Genomic DNA, 6,609 nt, shown 5'->3' with positions numbered 1-6,609 from the left:
CCAGTCTGCCGTGGCACGCGGAGTCCGCGAGCGTCGTGAGGGCAAGGCGGTGAGGCAGCTGTAGAAGGAAAAACGGAACTTCACACACGCTCGCATAAACTCTACGTAAATTCTCTTTTCGTGAACATAGGTAAACTTGTCTACTTTACTTAAAATCATTTCCAGTATTGGAATTGTTCCCCATTTATGTGTATGGAAAATGTTTATAAGCATTGCTTATGCACCTTAAGCAAGCTAAAAGCTAGTAGACTGACGTAAAGTTATGTCAAGACCAGTTGTATTAAAATAAATGAGTTTTTCTGACAGACACTCATGTATGACGCAACAATAAGATGGGGCTTCTCTGATATCTTGTCTGGTTTTTCTTTCGCCGTCGTATTAGATAGCTACGGAGAACGGTCCCATTTTAAGTTCACATGTCAGCAAAATAACCATTCCAATATACCGCTGAAAGTGCACGATTTTTCATCTACCTACGAGCTTTTACAGTCGTTTCCTTACATTTGCAAGGATTTAGAATTACAAACCGATACATTATTATATAATATAACAAAAAAAGTAAGCTTTAATTATATGACCTAGTGCTAAATACGAATGTGCGCACAGCTCCCATTTCGGCATTTTCCCACCGAGAGGGAGGGGGGGATTGTGATTTATATGTCATGATAAAAGTTATGCATAATAGACCCAGATCTCTTTGAACCCATTTGTTTACTATAGGAAAGAAACTGTGATTAGCAATGACTTGAATTTTTGGTCGATATTTACGCATGGATGTGATGGGCAGCGTAGCACTGGGAAAGATGACCTCATGACAGGTGATGGATAAGAACGACTGGCAGCAGGCTGTTTGGTAGAGGAACGGGCAGGGTGCAGTGTGGTGGAGGAACGCAGGGTGGTGGTGTGGTGGAGGACGCAGGGTGATGGTCGTGGGGAAGTAATTATAAAGAAAGTGTGATGGAAAAATGGCAGGGTGCTGTGGTGAGGAATTAGCATATAATTCTGTACCATTTTCTCTTACTGTTTCACCGAAAATTAGAATTCAGATGATCTGATACAAGAGGTAGTCACTGTAGATATTCTGTTATCACAAAAAGGCGATGTTTTTTCTTTTAGTAAAACGATGTATGCGTTATTTTATCGGTAAGCCCAACTCTATTGTGTTGAATGTGCTAAAAGGGGATCGGTGATCACCTGGCCGTCAAAGCTGTGCATGAGCTCGTGTGCGATCAGTGACCAATGCCAGCTGAAGTTGACATAATGGGGACATCGGTCGCCATTAGAAGAGCGGGGCTGCCCATGGCACCGTACGGGATCACTGCAAGTGAAAATTCAATCAGAAAGTGGCGGAAATAACGTTGTGGGTTCAGATTATGAAATCACAAATATGCATAGTTTGTTTAAGACTTACTTTATCTATACTTGTTATTTTACTCAAAATGAGTGTAGTTCAAACCTCACAGAATTTGTTCTAGGCGTAGACGAGGTACCGTAACTTTTGTAGTAGAAGGAGACTGATTCACCTGCAACGAGATGGTTGCTTAAAAAACGATCGCATGGACATCTTTTAAGTCGCTTAAGCCCAAAACTGACCTTACAGATTGCCCTGCTTATTTACACGATGTTTGAAAAGGTCTGTTAACACGCGGCGACAGTGAACTTTCTTTGCTGAAAAATAAATACTTAGCAGCCAAGGCCGTGAGCACGAGTCCTGAACAAAGATCGCATTTGGCGGCAGAATTGGAAATGTTCACCGTGACAGCGAATTTACCATCTTCACCTCGATGAATTGTGAATAAATACCTTTACCAAAAGCTTAGGCAAAAGGAATGAAAGGTCGTATATCAGTCAAATGGAAATCCATTGAAAACGGTTGTGTCGATTACCGAAATGAAACAATAAACCTGTCACAAAATTATTAAGCATTTAACTATTATATATAGATATATTATATATATATATTATATATATATATATATATATATATGTGTGTGTGTGTGTGTGTGTGTGTGCGTGTGTTTGTGTGTGTGTGGTGTGTATTAGAAGGCATATCTTAGAAATTATATACAATAAGGAAAAAAATAGTTAATCGCCTATGATAATAAGAAACTGGTAATGACAATAACGATGATGATGGCAATAAAATGATGACTTAATGATGATGCGTCTGTATAATCATAATCATAATATATAATAATAATAATAATGATACTTATATGACGTTAACAATAATATAACTCATAGAAAATACAAGAATAATGCTACTTATAATGATGACGTTAAAGTTGATAATAACAATATTAAATTATAATAGTTATGATCATGATAGCGATAACAATAACAATAAAACAAGAGTAAAAAAATATAACAATAATAATAACGCATTCTTAAACAAACACTGCGCAGAAAAACTTACAAACTTCAGGATTGGAGGGTCCTCTTTATACTACTATATACGAGCTCTGTCCGTAACAAGAGTGTACGGCAGTCTCAAATGAAGTTCCTGTACTATCACCTGCAATGAGAATAAGACAGGTTGTTTCATTTTTAAAGATATGGAGAAATGACTAAAAAGAACGATTGCATTGATGGTAGTATGTTTAGCATTATTACTTAGTATTAGTCATAGTAGGGCTTAGTAGTAGTATCATTTATTAGTAGTATTATCACTGTTATAATATTAATAGGTGTAGCAGTAGTAGTATATCTACATTATGTAATCATTTCTATAATGTCATTATTGTTTGGCATTATCATTTATTAGACTTTATTTTTTTACCAATATGTTATGTATCCCCCTTATTAACTGTGAATACCATTATTGATATCATTGTTATTATATTACCATTATTTCTAATAATTATATATTATCATATTATTATTGTTAATACATTATTGTTATTATCAATTACATATCGAGGATTCATTATCATCAATATTATAATCGTCACATTAGTAGTAGTATTACAGCAGTAGTAGATTTTATTTTATCATAACTTATCGTCATCATTATCATTACATAAAATTATTATCATATCATTATCATACTAATAATAATGCTAGTCATAATAATAATAATTTTTGTTATATTATTATATATTATTATATATTATTATAACTATGATCATCATCATCAATCATCATTATCACTAGTATTATAATCATATGTTTATTATTGCTTATGTTAAATCATTATTATATCTATAACGTCATTACATCGTGCCATTCACTCATTATTAGTACTATTATTTTTATGTTATCATTATTGCCCACTGTATCATATAATCATTATATGATGGTTGTTAGTATTATCAATAATATTTATTATCTACCATATCATTATCATTACTTACTTTATTATCATCCTAATCATTATCATGACTTTTATATCATTTGGTATTATTTTATTATTATCTTTGTCACCATTAATTATTTATTATTAACTACATTATACTTTATTTATTATTATCATTATACTATCATATCATTTTTTTCATATTATTATTATTATTATTATCATTATTGTTTTTTATTGTTATTACTACTACTACTAGCAATAGCTGAATCCGAAAAGATGACAGACAATGATTACATATACTGGTCGGGGGGACGCCAAAATAGAAAAGGTTGGGAAAAACCCGGGTCAGAGTCTCTGTATGTAGTTGCTGATGCTCTTACCCCCGTCCTGCTGTGCGCCAGGATGTTTTTCGAGGTCTCGAGGTCCATCGTCTCGCCGGTCATTTGCGCAGCTTTCGATGAGTAAGTTGTCGGGCGAGGAAGGATGGCTCGCCTCAGCTGCTCTTCGGCCGTCTTCTTCGTCACCCGGACCATCGTGTTGATCGGGAAACGTTTAGTACAATACAAAATGATAATAGTCAACCTGGATTCTCAAAGGTAGGGAGATGTTTCAGTTGCAACAATTTGTTCTGTAATGAATGTCTTTCTTATTTTTGCTTTGGTTGCTTGCTCGTTTGCCTCGCCGCCTGACTCATGGATGTGTCAAAAGGTTTACATGTATAAAAAGGTAAATAAAAAAAGAAAACTTTGGTTTATGTTTCAGTTACTGATACGAGGAGGAAGGGCCACGCCACCTGCTGCTGATCTCGTCGAGATTGGCTCCCAAGGCATCAAGATACGGGTTTAAGACGAGAAGTCGTGCATCAGATTCTTCAAAATGCGGAGGCGTAATCGGGGAGAGCCCATGGCAACCCGAGGGGTCCCGAAGTCGTTATACAGCTGTTCACTCCAAAGCATCATGAACATGGCATGAATTTTCGATGCCCCGAAGGTCAGTAAGACTGGAATATTATTTTTGTCTCCACCCAAAGCTTGAATAATATTTTTCACGCTTCACATCTCAGCTAAGTCATTATAGTGTACTGCATTTTCATATCCTTCTACTGCGAAGCACTACTCGTTTCCCGACATTCGTCGACGGATGTTGAACCTACTCGTAAATATTTTTGTTACGTGCTCGATGATTTTCTGCAGTCGATCTTGAAGTAAAAACCCGCACCTTAATGCTCTTGGGGTCGACCCCTGATGCCAGCAGATCGGATACGAGTTTATGCCAGTCGATCTGAGGCGTTTCAGAACCAGACAGGGGAGGGGTTATAACGAGCTTTGGCTCCTCAGTTATCCTCCATTATCTCAATAGGTTGTGTATATATCAAATGTACATGTCTGTGTGGGTTAGTGTGGGGATTATGTTTTTGTTCTTCTGAATGTTGTGTATGGATGGGTCGTCTGTATATAAGGTTGTAAGGTCTAGATAAGTGCTTGTGTTCGTATGCACGAGTGTGCGAGTTCCTGCATGATTGTGTGTGTATAGGACTATGTGCACTGCCCAAATCTCACGTTCTCGCTGAATCCATCCAGAGCCATCAACTCAGCCAAAGACATTGTATCGTACTTCTTTTCCAAATTATGCAGGCGGAATGTTGACTTCTCGGGAAATTCCTGTAAAGAAATCAATAGAAAACTAATAGGTACAGTGCAAGGCACGGATGAAATACAAAAGGTTATGTCTTCTATGCAGGCTATCTTCATTTGAATATATCACCATCAGACATCATTACTAGCCTGCACAATTGGCTGAATGAAGAAATCCAAGTCGATTATGACTTGATTCAGCCTTTGCGTCATGTTAACTTCAGTATGATTGCCTATTAGGTCCATGTTCTTCACCATTTCCTTCATTTTCATGTAGCGAGCATTCGAGCCTTTGCCTCTTCTCTGTAGGAGAAACACTGTAAGTGTTTATCCACTCGTGGACACATTAGTTAGTATCAACCATTCATCACTTCAGCCATATCATTCAAGAATTAATCACTACTCACTATACACTCGTTGTACTTGTCGTACTGTTCGTCCAAGTCGAACACCCGCCTCGCTGTTTGGCGGCTGCCAGCTCGGAATGGTATTCCCCGACACAAACCGTGTGCGCCAGATTCTCGCCGAAAGGTGAAGTGAACGTCGGCAGCGAAAGCCGGAGAATGAAATTGTCTGGATCTTCACCATCCACGTCTAACGTCAGGTCGAAGAGTGGAGTGCTGGTGGAAGCAAGCAGTAAGGCGTATTGCTTTGTGCAGGAATACGATCAATCAAATATACAACGTTACCAGAAGTGCTATCAAGCTCCTCTCGCTTTTTTTACTTACAAATGCATCTTCATCATCGTAGTCAAGGTTTCGGTCAGGTCGAAAGTGCCCGAGCCGCTGCTCGCGTTGCACAGGGACTCAAGAGCCGAGAAGACTTTCATGCTATCGCTCAGTCGTTCTAACACACCCTGGTTGCTCGTCCGCAGACAGCCATCAAAGAACACCTTCGCAGCACCCAAGTCCGGGTCATCAGGATGCACTGACGCAAGCTTTTCTGTCAACAAACATGTGTATACTTACTCTCTTCTGCGTGTTCGTTTGTATCCGCGCAAACAAACATTAAACTTCATGCCCAATTAAAACCTAATATCCAAAAAACACTTTTGGGTTTGACAACAAAGGGGTTTCCCTCCGATTTCAAGCCCCAATTGTTAGCCTTTTGACCCTCGTAATTTCTATCAACAGTCTAGGACCCGGGGTTAGGAACCCCCGTTGTCCACCCCCCGCCAAGCTTTCGGTAGGTTTTGCAAAAACCCAAATTGATCGTTTTGGCAAACACTGTGCCCAAAGGGCCCCACAAAAAATCATTGACCGCCCCCCCTACCACCCCAGGGGTGTATCCCCCAACCTCATGGTCCGCATGCCCCCGCCAGTTCCCAAGTTATGTTGCGGGTTTCCCTTTCCCAAAATTTCGGGGGAGTATCGATGGAAAAGATTTGTCTTTTGTAACATAAAATTTAAAATTGCAAGCTATTTGAAGAAGGGGCCTTTGTCGAAAAAGCCCTTCGATGAAAGGGGAAGTAACCTTGTGGTTTGTTGGAACTTTTCTTTGTTGTTTTTGGTTTTTTCAGCCCCTTTGTCTCTGCAGCTACCCCCTTTTGCCCGCCTCAGTTGTCCCGTTATGCCACAGCCTCAGTTGTTCCGTTAATGTCACCCCCTAGGGTCCGTTATTGCCACAGCCTCTTTGTTCCGTTATGAAAGCCTCAGTTGTTCCGTTAATTCACACCCT

At 38.9% G+C, this 6,609-nt stretch overlaps 1 pseudogene; it reads right to left on the bottom strand.

The window, feature by feature from the left end:
• LOC119570645 overlaps positions 1–6,233 on the bottom strand; it is a 7,603-nt pseudogene extending 1,370 nt beyond the window's left edge.
• Between the last annotated feature and the right edge of the window lie 376 nt (positions 6,234–6,609).

Source organism: Penaeus monodon, unplaced genomic scaffold (genome assembly GCF_015228065.2).
Source record: "Penaeus monodon isolate SGIC_2016 unplaced genomic scaffold, NSTDA_Pmon_1 PmonScaffold_341, whole genome shotgun sequence".
NCBI classification, from domain to species: domain Eukaryota; kingdom Metazoa; phylum Arthropoda; class Malacostraca; order Decapoda; family Penaeidae; genus Penaeus; species Penaeus monodon.
This window is presented reverse-complemented; position numbering and strand designations above follow the sequence as displayed.